The sequence below is a fragment of the Phalacrocorax carbo genome, chromosome 11 (genome assembly GCF_963921805.1).
Source record: "Phalacrocorax carbo chromosome 11, bPhaCar2.1, whole genome shotgun sequence".
Classification (NCBI taxonomy): domain Eukaryota; kingdom Metazoa; phylum Chordata; class Aves; order Suliformes; family Phalacrocoracidae; genus Phalacrocorax; species Phalacrocorax carbo.
In genome coordinates, this window is record NC_087523.1 from 21,096,177 (window position 1) to 21,117,377 (window position 21,201).

Genomic DNA, 21,201 nt, shown 5'->3' on the forward strand with positions numbered 1-21,201 from the left:
AGATTAGGTTCAGATTATGGACAGAAAATAGTCCTAGAGAGAAAGAAAAAAAAATTTGCAACTATGAAACAAAAGCTTTGGGTCGTTGTATGGTGACACCATAGGTCAGGGTTTCTCTAGCAATCACTTCTGATTGGTTTAATTAATTTCCTTTTGTGCATTCTCTATCGGATTTCTATTTTCCTGCATTTTACCACAGATCCTGGCCCTGGGTTCTGCCTGGCCAGGACCTCTTACATGGTGACCACAGTCTGGAAGAGCAAAGGGTTGATTTTTTCACATATAAAAAGGGTGCAATGCTGCCCTGGGGGAAGGTAGGAAAAGCTGTTGAAGCTCTGCCTGTTGGAGACATGGGCAGGTGATGCTGTTGACCCGGCGGCCCTGCAAGCAGGGAAATGAGGCAAGGCTGCAGCTAGCACTGCCTCTGTCCCCATGGCTCTGACAGGGCACTGGGCGCTTCACTGAAAAAGCAATGCAAAACACCCCCCAAAAATCCCATAAATGTGGGTGATTACAAAGCAGCGTCATTTCTGAAAAGCGATACTAAGCCAAACTCCATTCGAAAAGTGTATCTGTGTATATCCCATTTGGGAAATGGATCCCATCCCTCTGGAGCCACCTGAACTAAATTAAACATAAAGGACCAGATTTCCATGTACACCAAGCTCTGGCTTTGTGCCATGGTACCAGGGTCAGTCAGAATCAGGCCCAGCATTGCATTGACAACCAATTTTGTCTCACAAAAGCTGTCTGATGCCAGTAATCTCAAGAAAAAAAACAAGTAAAAAGGGGCAAGAATGTTTATTTCCCATTTGTCTACCATACAGTGAAGCAGGACAGTAGCTGAGCCCTAAACACGGAGAGGGGAGCAATTATTCTTAAAAATAAAGCCTCTGGAAAATGCCTTTTATCTCCCTGGAAAAAAAATGTGTATTCCTTCAATATGCAGAAAGGGAGATTTTGCATATTTTAATTAGATCAGTTGAACAGTTGGGAAAAAGACAACCTGCTTTGCTGTCAAGCTCCTTAGTGAAGAAAAGTTCTGAAAGTTCAGGAACTTGGAGAGAGCTTTAAATCTCCACAGCTAAAAATAATTTGTCCCTTAAGAAAATGCCATAGATTTTTTTCTTTCTTTCTTTTTTTTATCGCTGCCTTAGATGACTTCAGGTCATCAGAACATGGATATTAAACTAGGAAACTGGAAATCTTTCTCTTTTTAACTTTCCGCACTTCAAAATCTTTTCGCTGTTAAATGGGCAGCAAGTAATCCCTGCGGGGCTGCCATTTTACTTGCATTTGCAAGAAGTGGTGCAGCCTGATGAAATACAGCTTGACAAGATGTTCGGGGCTACAGCTGCTGATGCAGACGTGAGCAGGAGATTTCTATGCCTCCTTTTCAGTAGTTTTAATTTTTCTCTGGATTACCTTTATTATCATCATTTTGGGTTCCATCTTTTTTGCTCCAGTGAACGGATACTGAGCAAAAACTCCAGGCCAGCTGCTTTGCTGGTGAGCGGTCAGGACATCTTGGTTCACCTTAGTGGCAGAGCACCGATTCACAATCAGCAGAAGATCAGGCCCCAGGATTTAAACCTGCTGCTCCCACTAAACTGTACAGAAAAATGAGTTCAATTCCTGTTGTCACAATATCCCTTCCATCCTGCAATGGATGTGTTAGCCCAAGGGCAGTTTGTCTTAACTTACTTGTTAAGCTCATGGTCCTTTTTCCCTTTTGCTAATACAGAATTTACATTTTTGTTTCCTGCTTGCAGACAGACACACCACCGCTCTGTTCAGCTGCTCACATCAGGATGGTTATTTTCTGGCAAGGCTGACACTGAGCTGTACGGCAGGCAACATGACCAAAATTATCCCTTAGAAAGACAGCCTTAAAAGAAGTTATTCCCTTCTTTGACTTTACTCCAGTCCTTCAGCATGAGGCAAGCCAAGTCTGACTCTGCTACATGAGCACATCGTTTCACAAGCGCTGCTACCTGCAGGAGCCGGGAGATAGATGACCGCGAGCAGCAGACACACCGCTGCTTAATAGCTCGCTGCTCATTAACTTAATGCCATTTGCTCCTTCTGTGCCTGTGCCTCTCGCTCACTGCAAGCACAGGTTGTAATATATCCGCTGAGCCCTCCTCACAGTCCCCGTGCATGTGGCCAGCGCATGCGGTTCTGCAGGGCACGCTGGCCCCAGCACAGCTTCCCGGCACCCGCTGGCAGAGCCTGTGCTTGTGCACCTGATAGCCTGTTCTCAGAAATGCCCTGGCAATTCCCCCCGCAGACACAGATGTGGGTTTTAGTACATACTTGAATTGTCAGAAAGGAAGCAAAGGCCTTGACCTGGCAATAAATATCATGGGAAGAGTGTGGTGTAACCGCACACAGCCCTGGGGAGCTGCAGAGGGCTCAGCAGCCAGGGACGCTCGAGCATGTGCTACTATTTGCAGGCACTTGTATGAGGCCAAAGGAGTTTCATTTCTATCTTCCCACAATTCACCTTTAGAATTAATACCTTTGAAACTTTGCCTTTATGCTCTCTTGCTCTGGTTTGGATATGTGTCTTCAAACCTGGTCTTTTCCTTAGCGTACAATTTTATTTTTTTTAAGAAAGGACATTTTAAAAATAAGTAATTCCTCCTAAGTTAGTCACAGTTTACTTTGTATTAAGTTACTGAAACTATTTTACATTCCATCACTGCCTCACATTGTTATTGCTATGTTTTGCCCTTGGTTCACAAGCCTCCTTTCCCCAGCGACCCCAAGCCACCCTGCATTTCAAGAAAACCATTGCATCTCTAGATAGAACTGGAAACTTCCTGGCAAAGTCATTTCTTTTCATCCATGCCAGCTGGGCAAAAGCAAGTGCTGTCAAATGCTTGCCTGAGAGGGCAGTGGGACGGCTTTGCCGTCAGCTCTACCTGCAGCAGCTGCAGCGTGTTGCCCCCAGCATCGTATTCCCCATCCGCAGTCTCAGGGTGAGCCCCAGGAGGGACCTGAGAGGCAAGAAAGGAGCAAGGATTTGGGTCAGAGGCTTCCTGAAATGACAAGTTGCAAGGTGATCACTTCTTACTGGATGGTTTGAGCCCAGCGCTTTAGAAACAAAGGGGCCATTTGCAAAATCCACACTTGGCTCCACTTCAGACCCTTGACACTATCAAAGCAAAGATACTTTGAAGGGGATCAGCTATGGGTGGTGGCTGCCAGCTGATGCAGACTGGGGAGTCCAGCCAGCTCTCTTCTTCCCAGACAATATCTCAAAATGCTGTTGAATCACTTAGCTGTATACTGTGCCTGCCCCTATATATAAATCAATCTCTAGGGAACTTACCAGCAAACTGATGCAGCGTATCCTTGTCTGTGTTTAATTAGGATTTGCATATTGGGATCATCAAGTCCAGTGCCCTATCCTGTCAGGGCTCTGCTCCAGCTGAGTTAGGGAAAAAAGGCAGGAAACCACATTGTGGATGCAAGTGGAATAAACAGCCTGGAGGAAAGGCATCTTCCCATCTCTGCTGGCAATCAGCTTCTGTGCTGAAGCAGGAGGGTTTATATCCATTAGAAAAATATAAACTTCCTCTATCTGATACAGTGGAGAAAACTCCCACTTTACAGATAAATCTTACTATGTGCCATCTTCAGTGCTATTTATCCGCTATGCATCTCTCAGACTAATTACAGTGACTTCCTTTGCATGCAGTGTCTTGCAGTTTTGATCATTGCACTCTTTAGTTTTACATTCTATGAAAATCATGGACTCAGGAAAATCTGCAAATGCAGAATATGCAGTATGTGGCTCACAACTGTCTATCCTTCTTTCTGTGCATCTGTGTATCACCTCCCCAAACTGAATCATTCCCATCTTCCCTCTCTCCCCCCAGTAAGAACAAGTATTTATTTTAATTCAGGTCTTTTTCCTTTCGTCTCTTTAAACTGAAGCAGGATAGTGGTTGTCCAGGTCCCACCAGCAAGGCTGATGGTGTACCCCTGGAGCTGGTCACCTACAGCCAGATTGTGATTTCATTTATATGCAGGTTGAACCTAAGCAAAATAGTGGTTTCAGTGGTGTTTCTCACGATTTACATTTGTGTAGCAAAATTGGTTTTGCTACAAATATAAAATTTCTCTTCTGTTTAATGGAAATTAGGGTCTTCATGCGGGAAAAATTTTGTTCAGCTTTTAAAACTGGCTACACTAAGGACAACACCAGAGAGCAGAAACTATACAGCGGGATTGAGTTTACCAAATAAGAAAAGCCCTGACTTTGCATAGCTCAGACTACAAATTACTCTTTGGGAATAGGAACCTCTCACTTTTCTGTTGCAAACTTGTACAGAAGGTGTCTTTTAAGTCATCTTTCCATACCTTACTCAGTTATTAATGGGCTCAGAGGTTGAGCCACAGTGGAGGGGCAATATATGGACAATCACTTACTGGTTTTATCACAAACCTGCCAATGTTATAGGATTTAGTATTGCATTTGAGGACAAAAAGAACTAATTTTTTTATGTATCTGCAATTTCAAGCCATAAAATCAAAATAGATCCTTCAGTAGAAGCCTTTAAAATAAATTCCTTTGCTTATGCAAAGCCTCTGCTACCTTGCCTTTAGCATTTCTATCCATTATCTTTTACTCGCTTCTTTCTTTCCTTTTTATGACCCCATTTTTATTTACAGTACAGCCCTTAATTTAGTAGTGCTGACACAGTTACATTTGCAGTAATAACTTAATTACCATATATTCATGAATAGGGTGGTTAGGGATAGTAGCTGCAAACATGACAGATTCCTTTGCATTATTGTCATTAGCATGCTGCACAAATGAGTTTTTGTTTGTGAAGTAACTGTTTAATGGGGCTATATTGCTTCCATAAGAACCCAAGTCTGGAGAAGGGCAAGCTGCCATTAACGCTGTACCGGTCTGAATCTTCTGCAAATTGCACCACGATCACACTGACAGATGGTATGCAATGCCTTTTTCCAACTCAGCAGAAAATGGAAAAATATAATAAAGAGACTACAGAGATTAGTCTTTATCAATGGGACTTGAAATCTAGTGCACCATATGCTTGGTATAAAAAGAAACATTCATCTGAAGAAATTAAAGCAGAGCATAGACTGAATCTGTTATTCTTTGAAGACCTCATAGATAGGTTTTAATCCATAATTTTAAGCATAAATGTAATTGCAATGAGTAATAACTTGGTGCTCTGACATCTCCCTTGCTCCCTAGCAGCAAGGCCTTCCTTGCTGCTCTCAAAACGAAACTATCTCTCCGCTAAGGTGATTTTGCCAGCAGGAAATAGGCTGGCACCAGCTGGCACTCGCAGTCCTTCTCCCCATACCGTTTGTTGATGGCAGACCTGATCCGATGCCTACGGGGGCAGAGGGATCTCGGCCAGCAGCCGTCTGACCTTGCAGGTGGTTGGTTGAGAGGCCTTTGGCAAAGGCCCAGAGATGTATCTTCAAACAGTCACAATCAACGCTGATGTTTCTGCAAGGATTATTACGGTTGCTTTTTATTAAGATTTCCTTGGTGGCAACAGATGAGGGGTTCGACAGCCTTGGAGTGCCTTTCATATTCACAGAGTGCTTGAAATCTAGGCTTACGAATTCTGCTGCTAAATATATTCCTCTCAGGTAGTACGCAGAGATAGCTGTCATTCCTGATAAAATGCTGATGGCTAACTCAAGTGTATGTGAAATGCTGTACCATTGTTAACTGCACGTGTTTCACCTCTGTAAACATGCTCAATTCAGAAAGAGAAAATTGCAGACCTTGATTCGCTGAGATACTTTGGTGCATGCCTGATTCTCAGCATGCGAAAAGTCTCACCGTAGTTATCGCATTTGCTGAAAATCAGGTATTTACTGAAATGCATCCCCTAATCTGGATGAGACTTAAGGTCTGAGGGAACAGGAAAGCCAAAAGGTTGCTGTGATTTCCCCTTGAAGACATGACCTCTATTTATTTAGCCATGAGACAAGAGCGGTTGGGATGACTGATGACACAGAAAGCAATGTAACCCAGCGATGAGTCTGCTCCCACCAGGGTAAGAGGAGACTTCCCAGCCTTATTTATGAATCTGCAGTATACAAAACTAGTAATTTGAAAATGATAGCTTGTAATCATTTTTCCCCCACTTGCCCTACCTGTTAGCTAGTTAGTTAGTTAGTTCTTCTGGGTAGACACTAGCCTGAACAACAGCTGCTTTCAGCCACACTTACACGAGAAAACAGAAACTTGTTTGGAATAGGTAGAGAAGCCCTTCAACTCATTTTCATTCTCTTCTGACACTACAGAATAAGAAAAGAGAAAAAGAGATAAACCTTTCAGACAGAAGATAGCAATGACCATGCTGGCTCACGCTGAAGATCTGTCTAGCAGGCAGGAGAGATTCCAAAAAGGGCAAGCAGGTAGCAACGCTTTCCTAGAAAATGCTCCCAAACTCCCACAGCTTGCAGGCCCGGGGCTTCCCGGTCCAGAGGTGCTGTCTTTGTATTTGAGATACCTCAGTCATGTTTTCTTTCTTTAATTTTCCCTGCTTGCTTTTGAACTTTGTAATCTTCTGTCACCCACAGCATCCTGTGGCAAGGAGTTCCATTGCTAATTCGCATATTCTATAAAAAAAACCCATTTCTCTTAAACTGATTATCTACTTGCTGGCTTCCATTCCTGGAGTCTTGATTGACTCCTGCATAGGTAATCCTATGGCTCTGGTTTTCATGGATTTAGGATGTGCCAGCAGGATGCACTCGGCAGCGTTACAAAAGTGTTTCATTGGGGTAAGACTTGGTCTCTGTTCCCAAGCAGCAAAACCCACTATATTACTCAGCAGTATATTCACGCTATAAATACACTTTTTTTTCACATTAATTCATCCTTATTTACCACGGCAGATAATAGAACTCCAGGCTCAGATTCATGCAGCAATAAAAAAAGAAAGAAATTTCTACCAGATTATAAAGATTTGTCATGTTGTCACTATGTTTATTTTCTCCATCTATTTCTTTCCTTTCTGTGCATTGCTTTATGCTCTGCAGGGCCTTCAGGGAAGGAAAAGAGGGTATTGTTTTGAAAAATATAAGGGGTTTTTGATTAAAGGATACAGAATTAATTTGCTCCACAGAGCCTGGAAGCATATTATTTGACAACTGTACTCCACTGAACAAACAGAGCACACATGGACAAATTTATCATGTTGATCACCAGACCCTGGACTTTTGTCCTCCAGACTCTTCAGTATCTTTTACAATTAGAGAACATGAATTTGGTAGAACACTTATAACCACAAGTTGCTGTTTCTTCACTAACTTGCACAAGGTTAGAGTAATGATGTAGCTACAGCTCTCATTGAACTGGAAAGAGCAGAGGAGCACAGCATTGACCACAATATAGATGCAAGACACCACTCACACCAGTGCTGGAGACTGAACTACCTCTACTGGTAAACCCAAACTTAAGCTTAGTAGCAAGGATCTAACCCTAAGAGCAGAGAGATCAGAGGTCAGAAGAGTCGCAGTGGTTTTCTCTGAAAAGATTTTTCCCATTTGAAGGATTGGGAATCACCAAGGTTTAGAGTCACATCTGGATGGACTCCAGAGCACCACCACCTCTCTCATGCTAGTCTGCATCCCAGCTACCAGGCAGCGTATGCTGAAGTTATTTTGGATATTTGATGCTTTCAAAATAGGACACTGCCTGTCCTTTCGATAGATACCATTAGCAAGCTGGGAGACAAAGCTGAGGACAGTTTGCTCCTTGGGGTATTTGTACACCAGAAAATGGGGGACAGAACTCTGTGTGGTTGCACTGCCCCGGGAAGGTACGTCTGTACGGTGCTGTCCCCTGTGGATGCAGCTCCATTGGCCCCAGCTGGGACATCTGCTTGATGCACAGTAGTTGTATTGCCTGTTATATCTCCTTTTTGCTTTGTGCTTTTGAGTGTGACAAGGAAGAGCCCAAAATTACTCATATAGGCAGAAATGTCACTATGGAAACAAGGAGGCAGTTTAGTATAGTTTGGCCAGTATTGACACAGCCGCTCTAATAACCCAGAAGATGGTGCAACCCTGTGCGTCTGCAGGAGAGCTCCCTGAGGAGCAAACCCGGGTGAGCGGACCACGCAGCAGTGCGGTTGCAAAAACAAACAGCACAGTGCTTCTTTCAAAAGTCTTGGCTATCTCTGCCATGAAATCCAAATACTTAAAGACTCTAAAATATATATATATTGGGCCTAACAGACATTATCAACTTTTTCCTGTTCTCACAGTTCCTTCCCATATCTAAAGGACTTTGGGATAGCAGAGACAGGATGAGATTGAGCAAGCCAGACGTCTGCAGAGTGAAGGCACCATGTTTTGCTTTTCCCAGCCTTTCTAAGGGATCAGAGGTGTGATTCTCCAATGGTGTGTGTTTAGAAATTACATTATGTTTATATGCATACAGTAGCTAAGGTCTGTTTCCTGCAGCCCCAGGAGGGCTGTGGTCCTGGGCTCAGGACAGAGAGTGTCCCACGGTACTGGTAAGTGCAAAACATGCTCTGCCGTAGGACCAGCAGTGATGCTTGTCACAGCAAACACATCTCAGGTGTACAACACAACCAGTTCGATCAACCCAAGTGAAAATAATGTTACAAAAACAAGTTGTGCAGGGAGTGGTCAAAACCCTGCTGCTCGTGAGCCTTGGGGAGAGCGCACCTCCCCATCTCCATTCTCCCTGTGCCTTATTTCCCTCCATTTGCCTCAACCCATGCAGAGATCTTCATAAAGATGCTGCTGTAACCATTTTCTCTGCAGATGTAGTCTCTGTGGGGTCTTACTCTGTAGTCACTTGACTGAAAGATGAGCATGAGGAATATATAGAGATGAGACTCTTCCCGCAGATTAGCACAAGCTTTCCCTACCAGCACAGACGCTCATACCTCATGTGGTATGAAACCAATTTAAGTTGAAAATACAATTAGAAGCAGTTACTGTGTAATGCCAGTGCTTTAAATACCTTCTAGACACCTCCATTCGCAGGGAGATACTCAATGTGGCATCCAAGGGGATGGTTCCCGATGGGTGAGTGGGAGTAGGCCCTCCAGGACCCCCTTTGGGAAATTTGGATAGTTATTCCTGCCCAAGGCAGGGAACATGCTCCCACCACATCCCAGTCACCCACAGCTTCAGCAAGTTTGCCCACAGCGAACAAAATAATTAGGCTGATTGGGATGTGTTTGCCGTTTTTGTTGTTTTCTGGAGCCAATTATTGGTGAAGAAGGAAAAGACAGTTTTTAACCATCTGTATCTTGGGCAGATCAAACCTTCTCTCTCTCAGACTACCAGAAGGTCTTGATGGCCTCTAGACTGCCCATAGCTAACCAGGACCATAAATGCTGCTTGAGAGCATCTTCAGTAATGGCAAGAGTTGTAGGGGAGAGCTTTAAGGGAGGTGTTATCACCTTAATCCGTGAGCAGCACTGAACCTGTAGCTCAGACGTCTACCACAAAACTTGCTCACTGCTGTCAGTCCACCATGCCTTGAACACCAAGCAAAAGCAAAAACCTTCTATCTTTCCAAGACTTCCACAGCTCAAATTAAGGTTAACATACAGGGACATTTTTTTCTTACTCATCCTCTCTACACAAAACCAGCTAAGCTGGTGCACCCATCGGAGCAGAATTTGGGGAGGGGGGCAGACACACACACAAGCACTCCCACCCCTGCGCTATCTCTTTTTTTTTGCCACTTCTACTCAACCTGATTTCCTTAGCGTGCATTAAATGATACTTTCCTGTACAACCCGGGAGCTGTGACCAAAGGTTAACATCATTTTGGAAAGACGTGATTTCCTCTAAAAAATTAGTTTTTAAACATAATTAACTGATTCATTTGAGCTATCAGCTTTGCTTTTTCTTCAGCCCATTGGTCCTTATATGTAACTATGTTGTCCTTTACACAACCACATTTCTTACAATAGGCAGCCTAAAAGAAAAATAATCCTAAAAACTCAAATGCATCTCGATCCTTTCTGGGCTAGTGTCTCTGATCTGATTCATTTTTTTCCATGCCTATGCTGCTCAAAAGCAGTGGAAACAAATCTTCCTGCAAATCACTGTCTGCTTCAGCCTGTGATTTCTATTATCTGATTCATTTAGTTTTGTACATGAAACAAAATTTTCTTCCAACTGAGGCAAGTTTAGACTGGGACTTCTTAGAGTCCAGCACTTCTTACTCTTTCGAAGGCTCTGCCGTCACTGTGGTACTGGTAGAAACAGCAAAGCAGAAAAGTGAGCTGATACGACCATCAGCTGTGAACAATGCGAGGGAATCTGCCAGGCTCCTCCATGTTAGGAAATGCAAGCATTTTGTCTCAGGCTGCTCTAGTAAACAGAATTTATAATATGTTCCCCCAGAGCGAAAGATGAAATAAGCTCCCGTATATAATATAATCTCTGTGGGAGGAAGTTGTCTGCATTGTTAGTTATATTGAACATGTTCTCGTTTTCTTGCATTGTGCTCTGCTTTCAAGTCTTAAGTCTCAGAAAGATTCCCCTTGGAGAATATTGAAATTAAAGACTGAATCAAGAATGAATTAATTCTGTTCACTAATTGTAATGCTCATGTTACCTGGTCCTTGGGAACAGTGTGAAGAGCAGCTGCTGCTCTGCCGTGGTGAGGTTCTGCTCCCTGCAGCCAGGGAAGAGATGAACGTTTGATTTTAATGCTTCTTTCGGTCCTCGGCATCTCAGTGAACACATGAAACCTTTGCTGATGCCAAAGTGGTCCCTGTCCTGGGATAAGCCTGGGCAAACACCAGGGTCCCGCCGAGCTTTGCCAGGAGCATTTGCTCTCTCAATGTTTCCCCTGCTGTAGAGCAACTTCAAAATTAGCCAGGAACGCACTGGTGAAGGAATGCCACATAAAACCTCATTTTTCAGCATTGGTATTTTCTGTTTGCAGTTGTGGAAGTCATACTGATCCGGCAGCTCTCCAAGTCCCTTTCCAGGCTGGTGGTGACCCTGGTAGGATGCTGGGGAGGGATGGGAGCTTCAGCGTTCGGTGTGACCCCCTCCCTCCCCAGCACACCACAGCAGCGAAAGTTGGTGGCCTTAATTTAAGACCTGAAGAGTGCTGCGACAGCTCCGCTCCCCCAGTAAATATCATCCGCCGCAAGTGCAACTTGTTTGCCGCCTAATTGGGGAAATTACTCTGAATAACAAATACTGCTCAGTAACCTCTTTGCTTCTGAGCTATGCAAATGATTAATTTATTTGCCTTGTCAGCCCCTCACTGCTCAAAAGTCCTTGTTAGACACCTCAATTTGGAGCATCGCTCTGATGCACTGGGCAGCTGTGGCAGGCCTTTGCCCTGCTTCTCCTCTTGGAGCATCATTTAGCTTCACGCAGTAATCTCTGGAGCCCATTTGTAGCTGAGAAGCCAGCAGGAGAGTCTCTGGCACACGGAGAGCCTGCAGTGTCCCTCATCACCAGGTGTGCTGGGGACCACTTTGTAAAATCAGACAGGAAAATAAGAATAGTCCCAAAACTCATGTATCAATATTATTCCTCACTAAACCCGCCTGCTCTTGATTTTGGAAGCATTTCTGATGTGCGTGTTCCCAGCTTATCAACTCCCTCATTCAGGACAGCCTTGTCTCATTTCGGTCCAGAGGTTTCTGTGCTGCTCGGGAGGTGCAGTGGGGGAGAAGGAGAATAGACATCCATAGCTTGAAAGCTCCCTGCAAAGAAATCTTGTCTCTTAACCACAAATCAAGTTCTTTTTGAATTTCTGAGGTGCACCTCTTCTTTCAAAGTGGGATATAAAAGACCCCGAACCCTCAAGAAAGTACGCCCATCGACTTTACAACACATTGGAAAATAATCCATGATGAACATACATTGTTTTAAAAAGTCTCAGAGCAGTCTGAGCAAACAGTTCAGCTCTGGAAGCAGCAGTATCAAATCAGAAGACAAGCAGATACATAGAGCTCATTAATTTTTGTAGGAGTGCACTTTAAATGAATGCCATCCATATATTTTTTAGCTTTTAATGAGAAGTTTCACCCATTTGAAATTAATTTCACTTTTGACATAGAAGGATGTGGTTGTTCATCACATCTTTATTTCTGCATTAGCGGATGGAATTCAAGATATTCTCTGCTTCTCTTTTTTTTAGTGTCTCTTAATAGCAAAGTTCAGTTAAAAAAAAAAGTTTGTCTTCATATGCATTTCCCCTGCGTCTGTAAAACCCACAGCCAGCTTTAGAGCTGCGTGCTGCTATGAAAGCCCTCAATGATTTTTTATAAACTCTACAATGTATTGCTGTCATTTTCTATTTAACAGTAGGTGCTATTAAAGGACATAAAATATGTCAACATTACCCCCGGAGATAATGGGAGAGAAGCGTCTTGGTTGCAGAGCTTTGTGCGCAGCGGGAGAGTGACAAGTGGTGGGTGTTCGGCGCTGGCACGTTCCCCGCTGGCACGCTCCTTGCCTTGTGGGGCGGAGAGCTACGGTACGACTCATGTGGCACCAGCTCTTTATATATAAATTCCAAATTTAGATCCTCCTTTTTTGGGGGGGGAACTTTTTATCAAGGAAAAGGCAGGGCACTACATCTTGTTTAGCAAACGTTTCTTCTGATGTTCTTAGGTGGGGAGAGAAGAGGGGAGGGAAAGGAAATCTCTGATGATACAGGAGCCAGCAGTCATTGTTCACACCTAATCAGCTGGGGACAGAAAGGAATCATTATCATATTAGTGCAATTCCTAGGCTCCAGCGATAAGATGGTGATAGACATTTTGACAAAGTCAGACCAGTGATTTTTGCTGCCGTCTGGAAAACTATTTCCCATGTAGTAAACTTGTAACAGAAAGAAGCAGGAAAAACTCCATATTTAGATCCCATCTCTCAGTGGTGCACTCTGAATTTCACCAGATCTGATATATCCCCGAGGCTGCGGGTTTGGCAGAGCAGAGGATGCTGATATTACGTGCATTTCCTAAGTGCAGGATCTCTCATCTGCCATTGTGTTTCAGACATGCTGCATGAGAAAAAAATTCTCAGTGGTTCTGTACACGTGTATTTGTATGTACACATGTATTCATTCATCCTGTAATTGTTGCTCACCCCTACTATGAGACTAGAGCACAACGTGACTCTAGCCCATAGTTAGATAAAGAGCAAAACACCCTGGTTTGCATCCTGGCAGCCTTTGTAATCCCTGGCATATCCACCAAACCAGCGATTGTGCCTTTAGAAATCTTCTGCAACAGCTGGGCTCTCTTTTGTATGGCACATGTAATGCAAGCTACAGCTGAGAATACTCTATGGAATTAAAAGCATCAAGGCTGTGGAGGTGTAAAGTGAAGACAGGAAAAAGTTGTTTTACTGGTAAAAAGAAAGGAGGATTTATTTCTGATTTCGTTTGTGTTAAATTGGGGATAAGGTAAGGCAAAATGTAAATGGCACCAGAAACTTCCCCTGAATCAGAGTTTCTCACCCTTTCAGGTGAGAGCAGCTCCCTAACTGCAGCCAGAAATGGTCATGATTTTGTTATAAGAACAAGAAAATGCGAATGACAGCAAGGGATGTCAGTGTAACTGAGGCATGCAGTGTTTTGAGAGATTGGGAGGGGATGTCAGCTCTTGAGCCAAAAGCTTGTCAGAAGAAGGGCAGTGGGGCTTATAACAGCCAGAAACCTGGCTCAGGATGGGCAGATGTACACTTTTCTGCCTCGTATGAATCCTATCGCCTGTGCACAGTTTGGAGTAATAAAAAAGTAGGCTCTGGAGGAGATAAATGATCTTATTCGTTGTTTCTGGCTTGGAGATCCTCTGCTTGGAGATTACTGTCTTCCACGTAAGGAACTGGGAAGCATCCCTCTAAAGAGCTTGGGAGCCCAGAGGGTCTCTGGTGTGCCTGTGGCAAAACCCACCCAACTCCAACGTCATAGCAGTACATCTATATGTATATATACACATATATATACCCACCCTAGTATGTGTACATGCACATTTATATATACTTGGGCCTGTTAGCATGTAGAGAGGAAACACTGTCACAAAAGTGTATATTTGTGGTGTCTTATGTTCTCAATATTATATAGAGACAGAAACAGGGAAGGAAACAGGGCTTTTTCCTCCAAGCAAAATAGCTGCAGCCCTTGACATATATTTTACTGGGAAAAGGCAGAATGATATTAAAAGAATAATAACAAAAGCAAAAGCCCATTTGTCAAGTTAATTAAACACATACCAACTTCTTGGTAGACATCCTCTGAAATGCACAGGGTTATCACTCTTGCTTAAAAGCTGAGTATAAAACACATTCTTCATCTTTACTCTCCCAGCCCACCTGCCTGCTGTAGCTGCATCCGGCTGCAGTCCAAGGAATTCCAATAAAGCACTGCAAGTGGAATAAGGTAGAGAAAAGAGGATGACTCTACTGTCCCATGTGCAGGGGTCTCCCAGCACAATATAAGGAGTCAGTCATGGGGTACCACAGTGTTCGGTGCAGCTGAGTCCTCTGAAAGCCCCAAATATCTCTAACAAAACTGGGCCTCAAATAGAAGTGGCCCCACTTTTGCCCGTGCCAGGGTGGGTCCAGAGCCAGCTGGGATGCTCACGATGGACAAAATGGCATGTTCACTACCACTTACAAAAGTGATCCGTTTACTGCACTCTGTTTCACCTGAGGCTTTCCAGATGCTCCTGCTGTGCATTAATCATCCACAGAAATCCTGAGGATGACTGGAAGACCTCACTGCTTTTGAGGCAGGCAAACACAAAGAGCTGGTGTGGACAACTGGAAGATTTCTGCAACATGGCTTGCTGCAGCCATGCTGCAATTTTTAATTTGCTTCTGGTTTAAGATGCACCAGTTTGCCTCAGGGAGCAGTGGGCAGTGCTGGGATGAGGGTGTTAGTAGGTGCCCAGTGCTGCTGGGTGCTGCAGACCAGCATTGAAGCAGCAGGTAATGTCTTGGCTATTCCTACAACTTTGCCCATAGGTCATGTGTTAAAGAGGCAAGGTTGCATCTAAACACCATGCCTGGCATCACAGGAAGGATTTAGTTTGAGGGCATCTGCCCAAAAAGTGGGTGATGCTCTGGTAATGGTCTCTGTTTGTCTGTCCCTGCCAAGCTTCAAATGGGTGCCCTGGGTGAAGCACAGGTGACAGGGAGCAAACTCCCCATGGGAAACCTCCCTCAGGCCTGCCTGTCCTGCCATCCCTGCCCTCCTCCCTTCATCTAGTACAGCCACTTCACCCCCAGCTTCGCATTTCAGAGCCCATTTTTGGAGCAGCAGATGACAGGCTCCAGAAGGGGCTGGGGTACTGCAGGTCAGGAGCACACATCCTCACTAAAAAGCTGAGAGGTCTTGCTAAGGACAGAGATTTCTTTCTCTCACTCATGATAGTCAAACTTGCCTCCTCTTTGCCCTCAATCCTGATATTTTTGGAAATCTGCTGAACACCCCGTGACCTCTTGCAGGCCCTGTGGATAAGCTCAGAGATAAAGAAACCAGCTCTGCAGCCAGGGACACGGGGAAGGTTCCCTGCGCATGGGCACAATCCCCCGCGATCATACTGAGAGCCGGGGACGGGGGACTGGAAGCACAAAGAACAGATTGGGGAGCTGGAGGAGGGACAGGAAAAGCCTGGCAAGGTCAAGGGGTGGATGCTTTGGCAGGGATGGAGCAGTGGGCAGAGCCCAGGGCACTGCTCGTGCGTCTGCAAAATATGCCGTTTATCCAGGTGGCTGATACTGCAGTTTGTCAAGCCAAAATCTTCATCATCCAACTCCACTGAATTCAGTGGAAGAAGGCCAGAGGCCTTCTGGCTCAGTGAATGCGTATCGCTTGCCCATAAAATGTTTGGGGGGAATATGGGCTTGATAATGCTTTCTATGCGTGTTGGCAACAGATATTTTTAATAGGGTCACTACCCGGAACGCCTGTAATGATATATCATACATTCTGAAGGCACCATTTGTTGGATTTGTCACATTTGTGGGAAAATCAATAACATTTTGAAAATGTTTTTAATGTTTTACACCACATGTACAGCTAAAGGAAAATAATGGACTTTATTCTCATTTACCAAGAATGGCATCTTCTTATTGAAAACCAAAGTTTTAAAAGAATAATTTCTACATCAGGTTTGAAACTGGATATTTGATATCTAGATATTAAGGTATATCATGAGCCAGCACTGTGCCCTTGTGGCCAAGAAGGCCAACCAGGTCCTGGGTGCATTAAAAGGAGTGTGGCCAACAGGACAAGGGAGGTTATCCTCCCCCCCTACTCTGCCCTAGTGCGGCCCCAGCTGGAGTGCTGCGTCCAGTCTGGGCCCAGTTTAAGAACAACAGGGAACTGCTCAAGCAGGTCCAGCAGAGAGCTACCAAGATGATCGGGGGCTGGAGCATCTCCCTTATGAGGAAAGGCTGAGAGACCTGGGTTTGTTCAGCCTGAAAAAGAGAAGACTGAGGGGAGATCTAATCAGTGCTTATAAATATCTGAAGGGCGGGTGTCAGGAGGATGGGCTGGAGTCTTTTCAGTGGTGCCCAACGACAAGCCAAGGGGCAATGGGCACAAGCTGGAACATGGGAAGTTCCACTTAAATATGAGGACAAACCCCTTCCCTGTGCGGGTGCCAGAGCAGGGGCACAGGCTGCCCAGAGGGGCTGTGGGGTCCCTTCCCTGGAGACATTCACCCCCCACCTGGACGCGGCCCTGTGCCCCTGCTCTGGGGGTGCCTGCTCATGCAGGGGGTGGGACGGGGTCATCTCCAGAGGGCCCTTCCAGCCCCTGCCGTTCTGTGATTCGGTATTTGATGAATATCTTAATTATTAATAATGACATAGAAAATGGAATTTATCTTCAAAACAACAAGCTTTTAATAAAAAAACACCCTAGTTAATTTGCAGCCAGTTATCTTACTTAGAAATGTTTTACTGAGTAAAGGGTTATTTCTTTCACCATTTCTCCTAGAAGGCAAGGACACTGCAGCAAATTCTGCTGAATAAAGCATTGACAAGAGATGCAGGTTAACATTAAACACCAGAAAACTTCTACTAGCAGCTGTCGTGGAATGTCATTGTTATCAAATCTCAAATTTCAGTGTCATCTAAAACTCGATGAAATCTTTACCGACCTCAGTGACGTTTCTGTATCAAATCATGGAGGATCCTACTCCCAGATCCAAGGAGCTGCAAAATGAGATCTGAAACCTGGCAGAGGCTACAGGCAGAATATCGCCCAAGCTGGATTTCAACAACAGGCGATTTGATACAAAATTTTACATTTAGGTGGGAAGAAGGGCACGTTTCTGTGAAAAGTGTCTTTCAAAATCACCAGAGGTGAGGAAGCTGGAGAGGTAGCTGGGAACATTGGGCTAGCGAGCTACGTGCCGGTCTGGTTGTCAGAGGTGCATCAGACAGGCAATTTAGCACATGGCTCTATAATTGACTACATAAATAACAATATAGGATCTGCAAATAAAAGCAGCTTACCTATGATTTATATCTCCCATACCACCCATCACTGGCAATTCACTGTTCCTGTTTTATAGGTGGCAGAGTACAAAACCCTCGCTTGCCAAGAAAGTTTGTAAACTCGCACAAACATTTCTCAAATCCTCTCTCTCTGCAACAGATTTCCCGTATCCTCCTGGCAAGCGCTTCATGTGCCGCGAACATTTTGTTGGCTCACACTGGAGCAACCTACACGTGACTCCCGCACGTCCCCGCTGGCTTCTGTGCCCCAGAGTGATGCGCCTGGAAACTGAGGCAAGAAAAACCACATAAGCTCTCAATCAAGCCACAACAGCTTGTGTTCGGCTCAGTTAAGCAGGGACAGGTGAACTGCCATGTAAGCAATTGGGAAAGTAGTAGAAAATTGCAAAGAAATCCTATTTGCTTGCTTAGAATACATCCCAGGCTAAACCCCACCAGGCAATACTGGTCTGTTAAAGTGTCTCTTGATCAGATTTTCTCTTGCTGGACCATCCTGGCTTGCTGGGTGCTGGGGCTGCTGCTTGAGCAGCTTCTCTGTCCGGCTGGTGTGGGGCCAGGTGAGCCCGAGCACCGAATACCCATCTTTTCCTTCCCCACATGAGGCAGGCGTTAGTGGCTAGGCAGTAGAATTCAGCAAAAAGAGGGTTTTCAGCCAAAGGTAGGTGGCTGAAGCCAGAAGGCCCAGAGCAGGGATTTAATCATGGGAATGCGTTTTTAATTTTGCCTTTTTTTCTTTTCATAGCAGGCCCGCTGAAGAGCCTGGAAAGAGGAATAATTAATACATGAGGCCTGAGAGAAGCATGGGTAGCAATTGCAAAAATTTCATTGAAAGCCATGTTTAATTGTGCCCGCTAGCTGTCTTCCAGGAAATAGCTGCTGCACCGAGTACTTTGGAGGAAAAAGGGGATAGTTTGCTGAACATCTTTGATGTTTTAGGCTTTTTCAGGCTGCCCTGGAGAGAATTTGGTGGGTTTCTGTCTCCTGGGGAGCCCCAGAGGGCTCCAGCTTCTCTGCCTTGGCAGCTGAGCCAGAAACGAGGGGGAGATGGGGGAAGTACCTGTGTGGCATGAACCCAGAATGGCACAAAGCTTTAAAGAATGAAGAAAATAATGACCCAGGGTGTTTCCACAGGCTTAAAGAAAAAGGCTGATGTTGCTTTCTTTAGTCTTTTTGAAAACTAAACAAGTTTGGTTTCTGTAGAACAATGTGATCTCGTTAATGAAAATCTTGAAGGTATTTAAATGCTTAAAAAATAATATCCCCATCTCCCTTCCTCCAAGCCAAAGTTAATAGATGTGCTCTAATGAGATTCACCAACATTAGTCCTCTGATCTGTGTTTTGTGATGAATAAATTCACCTCCAAAACTCTCCTGGCTCTAGGCAAGACCATAGGAAGAAATCAAATGAGCAGAAATCAATGCCTTCTGATAGTTACGCCACCGTTGACATGATATTATATTAAAATAGCTACTTGTGAAAACTAAAGACTCAGAAATGTGGAGGCAAGTTTGCCCTTCAGCGGACGGGGCAGTCCCTCCATGGCCTCGTTGTCAGAGCTGTTGGGAAGGGGTCTCCTGTTGCCCTGTCCGTGCTGTGTTTGCTGTGAATGCTCTACGTCTCTGGAGCATTTAAATCACAAATGGGAAGGAGGAGACCGTGAATGTGTTGTGCTGTACAGACTATTGTGCTTCTGTGCATGTGTTTCATCAGATGCAGGGGAAGGCTCTTTGCTCAGCCTTCAATCCTTGCATTTCACAAAGTCTCTGCAGCTACACTGGATCAGAAATCAGCTCCCAAAAGACATTTTAAGAGTAAATAGTCCCAAATACATTCCTGGCAGGCAGCAGAGTTTACCGCTAACAGAATAGCTTTTAAGTCCATAGTGCTGGGTTTTAGCTTTTCCTTGGGGCTGAAGCAGTGGTTGGGTGTGAACAGAGTATAAGTACAGCAGCGGCTCCACAGCCGTGTGAGCTGTTGGCAGGAGGCTCTGAGGAAGCAGTATTTTCCTCTGCTTCCATGGGTTTCTTTGTTGATGCAATGCCATAGCATCACGCCGGGGCTGGCGTCAGTGGGCAGCTCCCCCCAGGTCTTTAATTAATGAGAAGTTTCACTGTGGAAACCCTCCAGTAGCACAGGGCAGAGTTAAGGTACAGCTCCCAGTGTTGGGTCCTCTCCGTTGGGTCCCACCACTGCTTGCTGCCTATTTCTGAAACGTTTGAAGAACCGTCACAGCGGACTTTCCAGTCAAGGCACTCCCATCGGACGTGTCGGCATCGTGAGTGATGTTGGCTGCGGGTTCCAAGCTGAGCAGGGCCAGAGAAAAACTCAGCGGAGGGGCAAAGACCAGGACATGGGGGCACCAGGTGTGGCGGCAACCTGAAGGCAGATGCTTCCAGAGAGGAAATAATATTCAGCAGTGAAGTGATTAGTCTGGGGACACCACCCCAAGTGCCCCAGGAGCCTCTGTGCTGCCTGAACTCAATAAATGACTGTTAGAAATATTCCTAGATGGCACCAGTTTTTCCCAATATCCTCTAGCCACTCTGGGCATCTTCTGCTTCAGCTGGTCATCAAAACCCAGAGCAAGGCTGACTATTTGAGGCTCCTTTTCCGAAGAACTGGGCAGTTACAGTAGCAAAGGAAATGATGTGGGAGAGAAAAAAAGTGCACTTTTTCAGCAAGCTGTCATTACCTGCAAGACCTAGGTAGGACTTTCACTCCCCCATCACTACTGCAATGTACAGTCTCCTGCTGTAACAATAATATGGTTTTGTGTTCAAACGGAGCTTTTATAAGGAGGAGGTAGCTGTTATCCACCTTCAGGAGAAAATGGAGGTCAGTTGTCCAGGGCTGCACGGTGAGACTTGGCAGAGACCACAGCAGATGAGGGACCTGGGCTGCCAGATCCACAGCCTGACTCTCAGCTGTCTCAGCCAAATTGCTGGCAATTCAGTAAATTTTTCCATTTTCTTCTGAATCTTCAGCAATTGTGAGCTGTGGGGCTAAGGACAGTGTGACCCCTGGACCAAGAGTCTAATCAGGTTTTTCAGTTTCTAAATTCTCAGATAGATTAGAAAGTCATTTTTGTTGTCATATTTAGGTTCGTTAGTAGCCTGTCAAATAAATTATCTCCGATCCTGCTGATGACACTTGGTTGGGCTCCAGCTCCAAGCACACCACGACGCTGCTGACAGCCGCCTGTGTTATTCCCAGCCAGTTGTCAGCAGGAGAAAAAAAATCATTGCAAATTTTGTCGCTGTCATTTGGTCCAGATTGGACAAATTATGATGGAAACTTTAATGTTTCATGAAAACAGAACCATTGACTACAAGTGGCGTTTGCTGGCGCTTGCTCTCTGTGCTCTTTAGAGCCGCCTCTGAGGTTTTCCGAGCAGCAAGGATTGGAGCTGAAAGGGCTGTCTGATGGCAGATACGATCACAGGAGCTTCACCTCTGTGCTTAAGCCATCCGTGCGCAGTTGCTCTCCACAGCCACGGCCTTGGGGGGGGAGACACAAAATGAAAGTCAGAAATGATGAACACAAATGTCTCCTGTCTTTTAATTTATTTGCGACCAATGACTGACTTGTCCTTTATAACCCACTCACATTTTAAATAGCATTTTGGCATGTTTCCACCACCTAATACAATACAGATAATTCTCTCACAATGTACCAAAGATAATGAAATTAGC